At 36.4% G+C, this 18514-nt stretch overlaps 1 protein-coding gene across 2 annotated transcripts in view; it reads right to left on the bottom strand.

Moving 5' to 3' along the window:
• Window positions 1-18514, bottom strand: part of LOC104338191 (heparan sulfate glucosamine 3-O-sulfotransferase 1) — a 57521-nt gene that overhangs the window by 11267 nt on the left and 27740 nt on the right. The gene's annotated exons all lie outside the window — the stretch shown is intronic.

Here is an 18514-nt window from a genome sequence, read left to right as displayed (position 1 = left end):
CTGAAAAGCACACGTGTAGAGTGAGCTGAAAATTCACCCACAATGAAACAAAGCAGCTAAAAGGCCCATCAGACTTAAAATGACCTGGCCTTGTAAAGGATGACTGAACAACGTTTAAGAAGTACTTCATTACTGCATGCAAGCAAAGGTCGTATTTATTTCAAGTACTTGATATTTTTAATAGTTTTTAGTTAACTCAGGATTGTGAAAAATACTGCAAAGAAAAATAAAAAAACAGCTCAGGAGTAATTTATTTATCTTTTTTTTTAAAGAGTGACTATAAAACAGCAGATGTGAGGGAATCTAAAGAAGGTGAAAACATGTCATCTAGACAATTGATTTCACACTCAAAATGTAATTTTGAAATTTTGGGTACTGGCATAGGCCCTGAGAAGAGATGAGACCAGAATAAAGATCAGAGACAAAAGGCCTGAGTAAGTATGAATGTTGAATTAATGGGCTTCACAAAACTAAGAAACATATCCAGTCCACACTGAGTTTAGGTATGCTGAGAGATTTGGAGCATAAAAGAATCCAAAATTATACAACAAAAAGCCTCACAGTCTACCTTTCCTCAAAGTAAATAAACATGCAGAACTTGAAGTCAGAGACCACAGAAAGCAACTGCCTACCAATTCTCAAAACTGTTTAATACAGAAAGCAGTACAAAGGCAAAACTGTCTTCCACTGGTAAGCAAATCCTTAAAAACAAAGGTGGTAAATATAATACCATAATACAGAACAGGCAAACACATTACAAAAGAAACAATTATATAATACTCTTCTTGAATAAAAACTCAGTTAGTGCCTTCAACACATATCCATTATCGAGTTAGTACGTGTTCAACCCAGCAGGCAGCTGCAGAGACAGGAACGAAAGCAACTGAGGAAATGTTTGAAAACGCTTAATAACCAGAGTTACAACACAGAAAATAGCCCAGTGTGCCAAACTCATGTCTCTTTGGCATTACTCCTCAGGCTAAAACAGAGTCAAAGATGACAGTCTGAAAACACAGAGTAAGTAAAAGACAGTTTATTCTCTGCCTATCACAGAAAACGCAGAAATCAGACCCTTTGCTCCCTACCAGACCCGTTGCCACTGCTGAAGTAATATGTTAAAATAGAGTAAAAGAATACTTACCACTCTGAGAAGTCTTGAGAGCAGATAGCTAATACCAAATACTTCTTATGCTTAACTCCAGAATTTCTGAGATTTAGAAGGGGTCCTATCTGACTGTCTTTTGCAATTCTTAGTTAGGAAAGACAGAACTTAGAAAAGCTTCTCTGCAGTCCCAGTCCTTCAAACTTTGATGTACAGCCTGAATTTGTAGGCATGTCAGTAGTCCAAACAAAGTCAAAGTATTAAAGATACACAAACATATGTCATCATCTCTTAAACTTCACTGGAAAACAAAGCAACTCCTTCTCTTTTTTGCCCCCACTCCAGCCAGTTATTATGACAACTTCTCTGTGCAAAAACAATCTGCATCTATAAGCTTAAGGTCTTTCCACAAAAACATTTTGTCGTTGTGCTCTAAACTTGAAAAGCCAGGGGGAAAATACCTGCCGTACCACTGCATCGGACAGCATGGTTAATTCAAGCAGAACATGTTCCCTGACACAGAGCGTCACTTCTCCCTCATAGCTCGGTGCTACTTTGCACCCAAATAAGTCTTCCGCGCTACTAATTTAATGCTGCTTCACTTCAAATCAGTTACAACTTCTCAGAAAGGCTCTTTGATGGCTGAGAGTGCCTACAGCAATTCTTTGGAGCCTTTAAGCTGTGACTGTCAATTTTCACCTAGGTCTTTAAGGTAAAATTATATTTCAGAGCCATCACATACATTCAGGATCTGGACTTTCAGACTTCAAATTTGTGAGACTTGTGACAAATGGTAAGGGTTTGTCACATTAGAAACTCTGATTTCTAGAGGAGGAGCCACAATAGATGTGGTCAGAGACTGAATCAGAGTATGGTAAGATTCCTTCCCAGACTCAAATATTGTGTTTTCTGGCTATGATGATAAAATTAATAATTAATACTTTTTAATTTGAAATTGTAGTATCAATTCAGAAAACATCTGTTGCACCTAGATATCTTATAATGACCTTTTAATATTTTTCTCCTTAAGTCTGAACAGTGTTATCAGTATTCTGGTAGTTGGCAAGGTGATAGATACTATTGTATCAGAGGAGAAAGAGGCACGGGTAGGGAGGGGCTCATATTTTTATAATTAACTGCATATTAATTATAACTATAAAGCGTTAGAATGTTCAAAGTCATTCTCTTACCAGTGGGTAGGTAGTACAGCTCATGTACTTTAATTGATTGTAAACCCTCTGATTTAAGCTACTCAAAAAGATACAGTATGACAGCAGACTGGTCTTTTATTGCCACAACAACTGGACATTTCCCCACGGATCAATACTTTAACATGGCATAAAGGCAAAAGGCACTTCCATTGTCTTGCATTATCCCTCTTCCTCTCCTTCTCCTTCCCTCCCAAATAAAAGAGACAAAAAAAAACCCCAAATATCAAATTTTGTTATTTCAGTTCCAGACTGGCAAAAGACCCTTACTTTCTGTAGCAAAAGGTGATGGATTTTGTGATCTATCATTGCCATTGTCTAGCCACAACTAAATTATTTTTTGTACTATATAGCTTACAACCCACACACTCCATATTGTTCTAGTCCATTTAATTTTTCCTAAGGAAACGTAAAAAAGTTGAGGATCAGTCCTCATTTCTTTTTTACCTGTTGTCCATTACCACTAAAGCACTGTTATATAAAGCAAGCATGTAAATGTTTGTATGTGATGGTTTTAAACATAAAACACACACATCTTGTGCATCCTGATCCTTCTTTCTCTTGCCACATCAGCACGCTCAGCAGTCCCTACGCACGGTGCAATCTGAAAAAAAAAATTTATCATCTCACTGTACATTTTACTTCTGAGTACATTGATTTTTCCATTTTCAATGCATTCTCTGAGTTTTGCTGGAGTGTCAACAGAAGTATTTTCAGCAGGTTTTCTGTGGCATTCTTCATCATTAGCTTAGCAGTTACTTTAAACCTTTTGAAGAACAAATGTCAACACCTGAATACCAGTTAATTTGCAAGTCCAGTTGGATTCATAGAAAAAACAAAACATGAATCACAAATCCAACACTTTCAAATCAGACTGCCTAAAGGCACATAAAATCAGAAAGACATTCCGCTGCCAGCACTCACGGTGAATAGTACTTTACCCCATTAATAAAATGGAGTTGGATAGTGCTGAATGTAAGACTAGAAAATTTTAATTCCCTACATAAATGGTGGTGCAACCATTAAAGATGTTGAGCATCTGAAGCTTTTGTATCTCTAGGATGGCCGAGAACTCCACTGAAGGTTGCCTGTTCTCAGACACCGATACAACCATTTTCCAACTCAGCAAGATGGCAGAAACAATTCTCTGGCAAACATTTGCAGACTACCGATTTGCAGCTGATGATGTGTCCAAACCGTGCACCATTTCAGAAGATCTTTAAATTTAAAAACACCCTCTCACAAATATGTAGCAATTCAGAAATATTAACATGTAATGCAGTTAGGAAAGAGGATCTCTGCTGAAATCTCAAAATTACTTATCACATCCTATCCTCCCTCCTACTTTCAGCTTTTAGTATCTCACTGTTTGGTCACTGATACATAAAGTGATTTGCAAAGCATGGTCATAATACTACGTTTTTCACAAACTGGACTGGAGGAAATATGCTTCTACTTAAAGAAACATCATGTTTAACTTTGTGGCAATAAAGGATTTTTTCTGCGTTCTAATTATGAATGTTCAGTTCTCTTACCTTAAATATGTGCCCGCAGGGAAAAATACATCTGGATTTTAAATTTAATTTGTAACTATAAAATACAGAATAGTTATTTCTATTTATAGCATGCTAAAAAAGGTGATGCAAGTAAGCAGTGTAAGCTACCAGTTATTGACGCCTGCTCTGTTTTAAAGCAATGGTAATAGCTTTTCCTCTCAAGGGAGGACAGTATTTCTTCAATAAACTAGAAATTGTATACATTATTTTACATTTTTAATGCTGAATTTTCATCTCAGATTTGTAGTTTGACATTTCTTATCTAAAATATTTTCACACTCATGTCCCACTTATTCTTTACGGCATCTATCAATTTAAATACATTTCAAGCATAAAGAACATTAATATTAAGAGCAGGTTAAATTTCTTCCAGAACCTTTCTGTCCAGGGGGGAATGTCTGAGATGGATGTACTTGGAAAGCTGTCACACCTACTGATGCCTTAAAGGGAATTATAGTCAAAAGTCACTAACTCTGAGTTTATAGATAAAAACAGTTCAGAGCAAGATCAGAATCAAAATGTTACAATCAAACAACATTGAAGTGTCAGTGTGTGAGAAGTAAGAGGTTCAGTTACTGAATGTGAAAGAGTCTCAATTTCTATACTATGGAGCTTACCAAAATTATATACGAAATTAGAGTAGCACGTCAAAAACATTCATAAAATGAAGCTACTTCTCCTGACATTTAAAAAAAAATTACTGATATAATTGTTATTCACAGTCTAAGAATGTTTCAGAAAAGAAATTTGAGTAAAATTTAAAAGTAGCAGGAGAAATAAATCATGATGTCCAACCTAGTTCATAAAACATTATGGATCTGCTGTGTTCTTAAGTATGCAGGAGAAACTGAAGGTGAAGTATTTTAAATTACAACATGTAACCAACTTCTACCAAAAGTATCACAAAGCTGATAGTGAAAGAGAAAAGACGTGGAGAAAGCAATGGAAGTTACAAAGAGCAAAAAATTAAGCATCTGTAGGCAAAACCATGTTATTAATCATTTTAATAACCAGTTAGGTTCTATGTTTGTGCAAATACACACATACATATATAGCACACAGAAATAAAGAACAGGCAGTAATAGAAAGTGACGTAGTCAGATTCAAGAATTTAAACTGCTTGGGTTCACAAGCAATGCAGCTGATGCTGATAAATGTAGATTATAAAAGTTTATTGCAAACAGATAAATGTGTGTGCACTGGAAACATGAACAGGTGTTCAAGCACAAAAGAACTTAGATTTGTTACAACCTAACAAACCTTAGGAAAAATTAGATTCTACTATAGTGCAGGTATGTAGGAAGGCAAAAGTGGTAAGGATGGTATCATGGTTGTGACTGAAGTGGAGACTGAATTAATCTGAGTTCAGTTTCCACATTTTCCTGGGTGGGGCTGGAGCAAACATACCTTGCACAGTGATGCCATAACGAAACGAGATGGCGTTTGAATTTACCGTTGATTACATGCTCTCCAAGTAGAGCAGCCTCCTCAAACTCAGATTATTCACATGGGGAGTTAGAGCTCAGCAGCTAATGTGTTTTAAAAGCTATACCTCAGCTTTCTTACAGCAATTTCCCCTTGAAGACAAGCCTCGAGGGTGAAATTTTTCAGAAGCATTTATACTGGTCTAATTTTAGTCGCAGATAAGTCAGTCATAGAACAATGTACTTAGTAGCAAAGTTATGAAAGTTTTGAAATATTCCCCGCTCCTCCTCACCTTGTGCCCTTAGAATTTTGTTTCTCACCTTGTAGTGATATTACAAAGGCAAATCCAAAAACCTTGAATGTCCAGGTGATAGTAAGGTGGAGGCAACCATAAAATGGATTCCTTAAGATGGTAATGGTGAGTTGCATTGCTACAGCTGAACAATAAAGGAAATGTTAAATCATGATGTGTGTTTAGAAATATATCCCAGTGTTCTGGAGGGATTTTTAAATTGCAGAGTTGACAAACTATCAAGCAATATTAGCCCCCATGTTGAAAGGTAACAACGGTCATTGATATAAAATGGGAGAAATTACATCCAAAAAAATTAATGAAATGGAAGGGAACCATGATACGCTAAAATTAAATAAATTAATTTAGATCACCCCCCCCCCCCAATAATCCAACACGTATCCCTTTTTGCTGAACAAAATTTTTACATGGCTTTTACATTCTATTGACTATGCAAGCTAAATAGCACAGGGAAAAGAACAGGTTGACATAGTTTATTTGACCTTTTAACAAAGTACTTCACTATCATTTTCCAGGTAAAGAGCAAAGATTCAATATGGATTAAAAAAAAAAAGCTCAGAAACCAAAGTGTAGGAATGTGCAGGAAATCTTCAGCATTCGTTTAGTTCAGAACCTTGCACCACACATCTCTTCAAAAAAAGATGTAGGCTGAGAGTTTCAAAGGAGCCTAAGGGAGTTTTAATTACTAATTCATTTGAAATTTGAATTTCAAATTAGAGATTAACACCTAGATCCCTCAGACTTCCTGGAAAGCCCTATCCTTAGGATTCTTGGTGAAACACTCAAAAATCTCAATGAAAACTTCAGCTTGATGTACAGTAGTGGACAAAGGCAAGTGCGCTATTAGTATGCAAAAGCAGTGAGAGAAAACATCAGTACAATTTTAATGTATTATGGTAAACTAATGGTTCAGAGTGACTAGGAACAGCGCGTTTCATTCTGGTCAACCTCTCTCAAAAGAGAGAGGGAGTTCAGAGGTGGCTGTCAACAGAAGACGGCAAGCATAAATAATTTCTTAATATATGGAGATAGTCAAAAGATGTGTGCTTTTTTCTTTCTCAGGAGTTTGTCCTTTGACTGTTACATTAGACAAATGAACTAGGATAGCCCTTGTCCATCGGCTTGCAAATTCAGGAAAAGCATGTTTCAGTGAAATAAAAAGGCAACAAAATGAAAACTGACAAATCTATATGCCTTGAACAATACACTATTAACCTAGGAGTGTCACTGTCACTAAATATTACTGAAGACCCACGTAACATGTAATGTAAATAACATAAATAAAATAGAAAGAAAGAACAGCCAACAAAGAAAAAGGACATTTTAAGCTGTATTTCAAAATACAGTATTTAGTGTCTTAAATAAGCAATCTTTTATAAAATAGACTTTACAAGGGCTCAGGGGGAAACAGAACTCAATTTGAGAAGCCTGTACTTCTGGGATTGTAATAACTAGGAGTTAGATCATATAGAATATGTATCAACTCACTTCTTTTAATGTATTCTCTAAAGAAATGTCATATAAATAAAGACTAGGTTTGGATGCATTTGTTTACTTTTTTGCGTTCTGTGGAAAGAAGGGCAGAGAAAAATCTCCATTTCTGACTGAATGACCACAGTTTCCATTGTCATAGCTCAAAGCACAATTTTTCGTGTTTCGCTAACTTTAGTGAAGACCAGGAACTACACAATTAGAGCATACAGTTTGATGCGGAAAGTACAAGCAAAGTTGGATAACTTACAGAAGACAAGAAAAAGGACAGCAGCATGACAGACGAGTCATGTGCCAGAGAAGAGGTTGTAAATATAAAAAAATGAAGCAAGCTAACAGAGAAAGTTAGGAACTCCATGTTATAGATGCCAGGGCACAAAGCAACATGATTAAGTGATGAATCCTAAACAGTTGTCTTGTAACAGCTTTTAATGAACTTGAAGACACTATACTGTACAAAGAAAAAGCTAAGAGGGTACATGATGACAGTCACAGTTCATCAAATTTTGGCTTGTGAGTCACATTTTCCAGACTTCTGACCACTCTCACTGATCTCTAGACTCTTTCTGTGACTTCATATCCACCTCGATGATGACAGTGACTCCTAGGCCTCTCTTTTCAAATAAGACCTCAGTAACACAGAGAACAACCAACCACCCCACTTGACTTCCAGACTACGGCCCATGTAAATAATCCTTACTTTCTTCCTGCTTTTATTTTGCTTGGATGGCATTAATTCTTGGGCAGTTTCTAATCCATCAAATCATATGAAATTCTTCTGCACAGCACTCTTAGATAGTCAGTAACACCATACCTGGGATTTGTACAGTTAAAGATTTCTTTTTATTTCTACTTGCAATTGTCCCTATTAAACTGCAGCCTATTTTATTCAAACCATTTCTTGAATATAGCAATAACATTTTGACACCCAGTCCTGTCCTCCAGTGTGCTTGCACCCCTCCTCATGTAATGTCACCTCCATCATCCAGGTCATTAATAAAAGATACTGCATATTGCTTTTCTTGTGCTTCAAAATCGTGTAGTCCAATGTAGCTTCCTGCCAGTAAACACTGAACTCTACAGCACAACTCTCATTCAAGATGTATTAAAAAGAAAGTATAGGAATTAAATACAAGAGTTGGTATGTGGTTAAATGCAGAAAAAAATTTATGAATATGTGCGGTGAGTAAATTAAAATATAACCAGCCATGAAAGTAACATACTTTCATGTGACAATAACAACAAAGATCTAGAAATGCTATTCCATTCCTCTCAATGGAGATGTTAATTTCAGACTAAGTCAGATTAAAACAAACACACAAAAGAAACAAAGCCAGCTCTCCATCTCTGAAGCTACATGCAAACTGAGGCATGCTTGCATCTGGGCAGCATTTTTAACTGAAACATTTGTTAAGCTTAATCTAAGAAAGGCCATACTTGGTTGGACCAAGCATTTCACTTGTCCTGTATCCTCTCTCTGGCAGTGGCCCATCATGGACACATAAGGGAGCACACAAAACCAAGGCAAGCATACAGTGATTTTTCCAAGCATACTTTCTCAGCCTCTGGTGAATCTGAGTTTCAGTGGTGCTCTCAGACAGAATTATTAGCTTTAGAGCCCCTAACAGATAATACCAGCAATCAGTCCTACTACTTTTCGAATCAACATAAACTCAGCTTGTGGCAAGGAGTTCCATGACATAACTATATGAGGTATGAAAAAATACTTCCTTTGGTTTCACTTCAACATACCACCTACCAGTTGCATCTGATGCCCAGTGTCCTTGCAGTAGAAGAGTCAGTCAACTATCACTCATAATCTATTTACTCGCTTTTCATCAGTTGATAAACTTGTCATAGCCTCCTTCAAGTTTCTTCTTCACAGACTGAAAACTCATAGTTCTACTTGTTGCTTGTTTGAAAGATTTAATCATCCTTTACTCATCCTACTTATTTTTCTCTTTACCTTTTCAAGGTGCAGGTGCACCACTGTGACACTGTTTGTAACCATGATGTTCTCTACTTTTTTTTTTCTAAAAATTTCTATATTAAATTTGCTTTTTTTTTGACTGCTACTATTTTCATAGATCACAGTCAATACACATCTCTGTGAAAATATAATCTCACAATGAATTTCTTGAACAGTAATTGTCAGTTTGAAGTCCATTCTCAGACACAAAAAGGCTTTTTTTTTTAACCCTTTGAGAACTACTTTACATTTATTTAGAATGAATTTCACTTGTCACTTTATTACCCAGTATCACTGCGGTGCTTCTTTGCAGTTGGCTTTCATTTCTACTATTCTGAATAACTTCTGAATTACCTGCAGATTTTGCAATATAAAGACAGGCTTCCTGTTCCTGGTGTACTTGAAATAATGCTAGTCTTATTTCTTTAAAAAATTGTTTTGTAAGCTCTATCTTAGTCTACCTTATTGTGGTTTTAGATTCTATTTGTGGGTTCTATGTTTCTGTTATCCTTGAACAATGGAATAACAGTCGTGTCTTCATTTCTTACATACTAATTTGTTGGTGCCTCCTTGTAAGACGGTTTAGCCAAAATCTGAATTTTAGAACAGACTTGTCCTGGTTTCAGCTGGGATAGAGTTAATGTACCTCTCAGTAGTTGCTGTGTTTTAGATTCAGTACAAGAATGTTGGTATCACTGATGTTTTCAGTTTTTGCTACAAAATCAAGGACTTTTTCCCAGTTTCTCACATTCAGCTAATGAGCAGGTATTGCAGGAGCTGGAATAGAGCACAGCCAGCCAGATAGCCAAGCATGCCAAGGGAAATATTCCATACCATAGACATCATACTCAGTTTATGAATGGGCGTTGGCCTGGGGGAGGGACCTGTCTGCTCTTTCTCTCTCACTTCCGTGAGTTTGCATCCTCTCTTGGTGGGGAGTTCAAACTTTCTTTTTTTGGGCTGTGAGTTGGTTGTCAGGTGGTGAGAAAAACTGTATTGTAAATAGTTTGTTTTGCATATTCATTATTATCATCATTATTATAATTAGTATTAGTATTTCCTTAGTTGCCTTACTAAACTGTCTTTATCTCAACCCACGAGTTTTCCCTTTTTGTCCATTTCTCCTCCCCATCCTGCTGCGGGGGGAAGGAGAGGGGTGAGTGAGTGGCTGCCTGGTGCTTAGTTGCTGGCTGCTGGGTTAAACTACGACAAGACTAAACATATACCTGTTAGAGAGGTATCAAAGTAGCTGAATAAAGTCCTTTAAGCTACGGTCAAATGAATTTGAATAATTCAATGGAACCTTTTTGCATTCTAGAAGATTTTAATTTTTTACTTTACGTCCAAGACCAAAGCTAAGCATGTGGTTCAAGATGCCAATACACTGCTTTGGAAGTGGTCTAGATGAAAGCATTCTGCAGTTCACTTGTTCAGATTTAAAGTTGTTTTTGCAGTAAACCTCCTCTTACAGTACGTACATGATACAAACCCCACCTGTCAGTAAGAATTATTTGCACTAAAGTCAATAAGTTTGGAACAGTTCATAAGAATGGGTTGAATAATGTTAATAAACCCACAACGTCTTTACTCTTGACATTTTATTATTTGGTTAAGACCACGCCACTTGTCTGAAATTGAGCTGTAACTCTGTGCACTGCTCATTCCAAAACACTTAAGCAGACACCTGTTTACAGTAAAATGACACCTATCATCTACCTTTATCCAGTTCTTGTATGCTCTCCATGATCCTTATCTCTCCTATTTAAGTTGCTCTGCACTCTTGGCATTTCCCTTCATGGCTTCACCTTTCTCCTTTTGCTCCTGCACTATGTTCCTCCCTCCTTCTTTTTCAGTTCTCCCTCTTCCTAGTCCCACCGATCTTTGCCATTTTAATTACTGTTAGAATGACTTACACCAATGCTGCTCAACACAGTTTATTAGCAAATCCAGTTTTCAGCAGCACACAGGTTTGCCAAAAAGCTGTCACCTTAAATTCTCCACACTTGTGTGACTGCCCAAGGTGATTTTTTTTTTCTTGGAAATGGCAACTTACTGAGCTGAGCCACTTCCAAGAATGAAGCTGGGGAAAAAAAAATCACTTGTTTGTTCGGTTTATAAAAAAAAATATACAGGAGCTTGCTCTTTGAGCAGCATTAGTGTTGTTTTGTTAAACAGGGCTTTGTAATATGACAAAGAATTGTCGGCATTTTACTGAGTCTGTGAAAATTTCCCTCAAATTTGGCCAAGCTGCAGAGTTTCTGTGAATTTGTTTATATACGCAGAACATCTTTTCTGAAACCTGGTTGCCAAAACTCTCTGAATCACCCATTCCACACAGCCTGTTCCACCTTCCCACGGCTTTCTTACTCCAACCCTGCCCCACTGTTCCACACAGCAGCTGCCAGACCCAGCAGGAAAACCCCTTCCTGGGCTCAGCGCTCCCTGCCTGGCACCCAGGCTGTGAGGCAGCGGCCACACTAAAGTGCACTACAATGAAAAATTGCACAACATAAAGAAGCATAAAAGCCATGAGGGTGCTGAAAACGCAAAAAAGAACAGACAGAAAGGGAAGAGACACTTGTGAAGAAGACCAGATGCGTTTCAATACTACTAGGACCATAGAGGAGCTGGAGGCTTAGGTGTTTGTAACCACTAACAGCCCATTCCCTACAGACTCCAAAAAGTGAACCCAAGAGAGGGAAACCCTTTCCACAACTAACAGAGTTTTCAAGCTTTTTAGTTTTAAGAGGTTATACCCATATTTTTCCCTGTTCTGTTTTTAAACAGTTCTTAGATATAATTGAAATAGGTTAATTTTGAGAAACATTCAGCTTGAGATAGATGATTTGCATGGAACATTTTCCTGTAATAGCTGATAATTGGGGCATTATGAAAAACTGAAAATATGATGCTATTAATGTGCAGGATGACATACAGGCACTACTTCTAGCTTCCTCTATAGGACAAGCACTTGCATACAAACATTTACAGAGCTGTCCACACTAACACCTTGTTTGACCATTTCTCTGAGTTTTCTATAGGCTTTTCAGTGAATCTAGTACTTTGACCAGTCCACTGATGTCTGCAAATCCTGAATGAACAGCTTCCTCTACTGTGCACAAAGAAAACAATTATGAGAGCTTGAGCAATAATTCATGCATATATATAAATTCACTGCACACAGGATGTCCACACACCGTGTTGCTGGAAAATCCAGAACAATAATATGTGAACTTCTGAATTTGGCATTCCAAATACTGAACAATGTGTTGCTATTTAGAGGCATTATTAAGACACAGATGTCTAAATTGTATCTTGAATTTGTTTTTGTCATACTGAGCTTTCCTTCCTCTATCTCTGCTTCCACTGGTTGCCTCCATCATTTATGGCATTGTGTTTATATTTTAGACTGCTAGCTTTGTGGTTCACAAAAAAAATCCAACAATACACATGAAACAAGTACTACTAAGCACAACAGAAGAACTCAAAGATAGCAAAAGGACTAATAGTCTGAGGTATTCCTATACCATTAAACAAGAAAAAAACCCAAACAACAAAATGCAATTTAGTGTTGCATTTCTGTTAACCTTCTGTTTGAGATTTTAACGCTAAGACTGCTCACAAATTGTAGGTATTCTACAGAAATAACCGCTGCATTTGTGGTTTTCACATTTCTTTAAATGATTGTATAGACAGTGGCATTCCCACAGTCCCTTAACTACCTATGTAAAAGTAATTTACACATACTTACAGGTTCTTAGCAGTCTGTAGAAAAAAGTACACTACTATCCAAAAGAGTTATGTTTTACAGAAGAATCAAGAAAAGAAAGAAGGCATGCTTAAGAGAATTAGTTAACATATGGCACAAGAACTCAATCGAAGGGTGGAGCACACCTACATGAGAGTGATACATACACCCAACAATGGTGAAATAACTAACAAAATGCTTGTTGCATCTATCCGTACAATATCCTGTCCATGCAACAAAATTCATACCGTATGAATTTAGAACTTAAGTATATCCTAAAAAGAGCAAAGTTGAACAACTGTTTCTTGGTGGCAGTCTTGTGTAGCAGGAGCAGTTCCAAGATCTTTCTACCCAGAAGCTACTTCAAATATACAACATCACAGAAACGCCATTTTAAACATAAAAAGTCCTCAGCTGTCTCTTTTGGACCCGATGCCCAGTGAACCTTCTCATTTTCTCACAGTCCTTCTGCAGTTCTGAAGAAAGAAGACTTCTAATCCAACTTTGAATATTCTTGAACCTGCTCAACTTTACTGCCATGTCTACCTTGAAATGGAAGCTTTCCAGGATTTGTTTCCATTCCCATTCTAACAAAAATGGCCTAAACCAAGTTTGTGCAAACTGATTCTTCTTTATACTGCAAATAAAATTACACGGACACTGAGCCCTTCTTCCCCAATACCCCTGAAGCTTGTTTGCCATAACTAAGGACCTTACTATTTCTTTGCAAAGCTCTTATTCTTTTTGTATGTAATGTAACTTATTTTTTCAGATCTAATTGGTAATACATTGGTATTTTACTCCACTAGCAAACTTCACTGAATGTTCCAAACAAAATATGTGAACTACAATTGAAATCAGTGAAATAAGCTGTTCAATATATCGGTAATAGTTAAAGTTTGCTTAAAATGGTCACTTGCAAAATTTAAGTAGATCAATGCATACTGATTCAAGGTTCTTCAGAAAGTAAGAAAGTAATAAAAATCACTGACTTTGTTTCTCCTTTCCTAAAACAGAAAAAAGGCTATGCCTTTGTTAAGAGTATTGCAATGTATTCAGGGTTCCACAGTGTTTCAAAAAGCATCAACATAATACTGACTTTAAAACTAGAGTAAGTGCTTACCTGTTGACACATAACACTGTAAATGTGTACAGCTGTAATCCTTTTCAGCATTAGAACATTAAAAAGTCTGGAATGTAATAAACATTTGAATAAACATTTGAAGTACAATCCACAGATAGTAGTTCACAACTTATTTCTTGAAGATGAGTTGTCAATATCTCAACTAACTTTTAGAACTACATTTTCACATTTTCTCTTTATTCAAGACATGACTGAAGACAAATATCCCGTAAAGCTCTTAGCCATGTTCTTGAATTTTATCACACACTAGAAGTCCTTGAGGCAAAAAAGCCACACAAGTCTAAAATTGTTTACTTATGTTATTTTGTTATCAAAGGTTTCATTCCCTACAAAAAGACAACCAAGCAAAATACGTATATAATTATTTCTGTATTATGTTGCCATTTCAGCAACATTTACTTCAGTTGACATATCTTCCACATCAAGTCCTGGAATATTTTAACTAGATTGTTGTATCTGGCACTTGGACTTCACTTCAGCAAGTATAAACCTTTAGGCTTATGTTAATCGCTCACTTTCAAAGTCCATTGAAATTGCTCACACATTCTTAAATACTCAATTAACTGCAACACATAAGCACCCAGAACCAAAAAGGCTCATACTAGTCATGTTCTATAAAAATCAGATTCAGAAATATGCACACAACAACATTTCAAGATTCCATACAGATGGAAACATATGGCAACATTTTCAGAAACTTCCAGTATATTTTAATGTTTCCATTCCAAACAGACAACCTTTAATATGAAAGTCCAAGTTTTCACAAATGGAAGACTTCTACAGATACAGCCCGTATTAACAAGAGCAGCCAGGTACACATCACCTGATAATAACTACGCCAAACAGCTAAAAACAGAGGCATATAAAATTAATAAACACTTTTAAAAATGTATATTAAATATTTTTCAAGGCAACAGAAAATATTTTCTCATATTATTTTCTTTGAAAGTGAATATTTCCTTATGTGCTTACCATTATAAGCACTTATTATTTTCACATGTCTAATCAAAATAAGAAAGTTAATTATGCATGTAGATATCTCAGGTAACAAACAGCTAACATTACCTACATGTTACCATATTTTTAACTTACTGATGGAAAATGGTACGCAGTATGACAAAAAGAAATGCTTTAGTCCCCCTATGCTGCAGGGACTTTCACTGACTTCTTAACTATTCCTATACTATATTGCTACTTCATTTTTAATGAGCGTTCTATAAATGGAGTAGTTGTTCATATTCTGAATCTGCACATGTTGCAAAAATTCCTAAAAATGGGTCAGTTGCAGAAAGCTAAATACTTTCAGTTCTTTATTATGCAGTAGTATTTAAAGAGCATCCTCAACAACTAATGTTTAATAGTAGAGTTGTACCTTAATGACAGAATCATTAAATAATAGTCACATCAAATAATATTAACTTAAAAAATCAGAACTCAGTAATATTCATGAGGGGGTCCCATCACCAAGAAAAGAAGAGATGTCTTCAATTGACCAAAAAACAAACACTGACATGCATATGCACAGATATAAATTGTTACTAGGTTTGAAAGATGACATGGTTAAGGCACACTTCAGGAGTCAAGATACTAGAATTCTGTTCTACCGGTGAAACTATTGCTGTTCTTTCATAAGAGGTTTAATTTCTGTTAATTCTAGCAAGCTTAGCCAAGTTTGGATGAAAGAAGCGGCACTATGTTTCTCATACCAACTGAGTTATATTAATTGTAGTTATACTGTGTACTGGAAATCACTACTGCAAAGCCACATAAATTTCGAAGTTTTCAAATTTATGTTCCTTCTGCAGAAAATCAAACCGAAACATTTCAACGTTTAACAAAAATGGTATTTCATTAAAATGTTTGATAGGCCTCTATTAGGACACTAATCTGGGCTCTGTGAGAGCAATCAAGTACCTGATTTGTCTGACTGAGAACTAATTTTCCATTATTAGACCACATCACTTCAGGAATAATGCATGTGCTTTCTCCTCCTTATCCCCTAGCTTTTCCAGCCTGTTCTCAAAAGAGAAGCATCTTACAGAACAGTGTACTCCTCTCAGGCAATGCTAGTCTTTCCTCCGCATACACTTGTCATAAGAATACGTTGTCCTGTCTTTACGGATAGATTCCATTTAAAGCATATTTCAATAAGAAAGGTTGATTTAGCACACTTTCAAGGTTTGATCTATGATGCTTTGCTTTTATCTCTTCCTGGCACTCTGCTCTTTATCAGTCTCAAGGTAGATCTTAAAATGCAATCCAATTAAACGGTATTTCAAGTTTCCGTAATTAATTAGGAACCATTCCCCTTTCTTTCCTACTTATACACATGAATCCCCCAAGCTTAAAAAACAGGAGTGGAATAAAATAGTACAAATAAACTTTCATAACCAAGTAATTTCTATATACTTATCTACAATATGTGCTATCACAATGCTACAGAATCACAGAAAACTAGGGTGGAAGGGACCTCAAGAGGTCACTTACCCTGCCTCTCTGCCCCAAGGCAGGATCAACTATATTGAAACCATTCTTGACAGCTGTTTGTGCAATGTGATCTTTCCAGTGATGGAAATTTCACAGCTTTGTTAGCCAGTCTACAAAAATACTGTTACAAATTGCATCTACTAATAATTCAATGTAGCAAAAAGCTCTTACTGATGCTGGTCTGCAAGATTAATTCTTCACCAGTTTTAATGCACAATATGGCACTCTTGAATTCATACTGATAATAGTAATAATGCACATATATCTCTGTGACTAGGCATACAAAATGTTTGTTGGTTTTCAATTTTATGAAGAGAGAAATTCTGCATAACTGATCATGAGTGCTCTTAAATTAGTAAGTTACAGAGGACTTCATAATTAATCAAGGTACAACCACATTGCATTCTCTAATACAGTGTAATTTGTGTGCTAAATACCTTTATGAATCTTACTTTCGTACTATTTTTATACAGAAGGATTGAGATGCTTTCATGTACACAGACATATGTGTACATGAAAGAGTACACACATTCCCCCATGGGCGGGCTGTGGTTTAATACAATTTTATAATGCAAACTATTCCCAGGGGGCCTAGGTGCACTGAAGCCAAAGGATCTAATATTAAACAAATTAGCACTTTCACAAATAAGGATTCTATGGTCAAGCCAGCCAGCTCTTGATACTTGTCTACATCTTGACTTGCACTGAAGGGTCAATATAACAGTTTATTCGCATGCGTGGTTTGGGAATCCCAGTTGCTTATAATTAGGATGTAGAATTAATTCTCTACTAACAACATAACAAACAGCAGGATTTTATTTGCAAGGCATCAACTCTTTCCAGAATTTAATACAGATTAACTAAGGCATCTCCTCCCACCCCCCCCCACCCCCCCAGCCCCCCCGCCTTGCTGTATGAGAATATTTTTACTAGACAAAATTTTCATAGTGGTAGAGAGAGAAGGATCTTGCTGTTACAGGAAAAGGGCTGCTTTAAGGCTTTAGTCCTGATACCTGGAAGCATAAGGTACCAAAAATAGATCAAAAACTATTTTGAAAAGTGGAAAAGTGAACAATCTCTCTTCTGTTTTTGTATCCCCTAGAAAAAAGTTTCTCATGGAGTTAAATATTGACAACACTCTACCCATGAGTGTGTGTGGGGCTTTTTCAAACAGCTGGAACATTATAGATTTTTCCAGGTTCACAAGCCCTATGCTCACATTTCCAGTAAAAGCTGCTGTCTAATATACAAAGCTAAATGCCCCAGGGACATTGAAGTGAACATATTTTTCTGCAGTTTTAAGCACACCAGCAATCATTTGCAGAGTTTACATGGCTTTCTTGTCAATACCTGCTGGTCACAGTTGGTGAAGCAGCAGTTCCTCTTATGATCTGCTTGCTAATTAAGCATGGCAGTAGCCATTCAGAGTGAAATTTTCAATCTGACATACAAAAGGAAAGAATCAGATGTATTCTTGGAACGCTTCGATCTTTAAATCATTTGGATTCTCTAGTTACTGCAATTTAAAGATAACAGAAAATACTATGCCAGATCAACATGCAACTTTTCTGATAACCTATAACATACTGTATGTAAGATGGAGGCTTTAACCCTAATGTTCCACAACATAACTGTTTAAAAAGATTTGAAGCTGTCACAACACAGGACAAAAATCTGCATTGTCTTCTGCTGGAGGACAAACCTGGAGTGGCTGGGAACCAAATCCTACTAAAAATTAAGAACAGGCTGTTTAATCTGAGTAGGTAAGGCAATAGAATATGTCAGTAAAAGTGAATATTTTTTGAAAGAAATCTTCAGATGGCAGACATTAGTACAACTACTGGAGGTGACTGAAGGGTCTCTTCCCATTCAGAGCAAAAACTCACTCCACAAGCAACAGTATCACATCCAAGCACGGTTTTGATCATTTACAAGCCATGGTCAAATTCTTTAAATAAAACATAATAACTGTTTATTTATATCTAGTTTGTGGCTGCAACTTTTAAGTTTTTGTGTACCTCTGCCTTATATTAATATTCTCCTCTAAAAATGAACATTTGACATAATTGTA

This window comes from Opisthocomus hoazin, chromosome 6 (assembly GCF_030867145.1).
Source record: "Opisthocomus hoazin isolate bOpiHoa1 chromosome 6, bOpiHoa1.hap1, whole genome shotgun sequence".
Classification (NCBI taxonomy): Eukaryota; Metazoa; Chordata; class Aves; order Opisthocomiformes; family Opisthocomidae; genus Opisthocomus; species Opisthocomus hoazin.
This window is presented reverse-complemented; position numbering and strand designations above follow the sequence as displayed.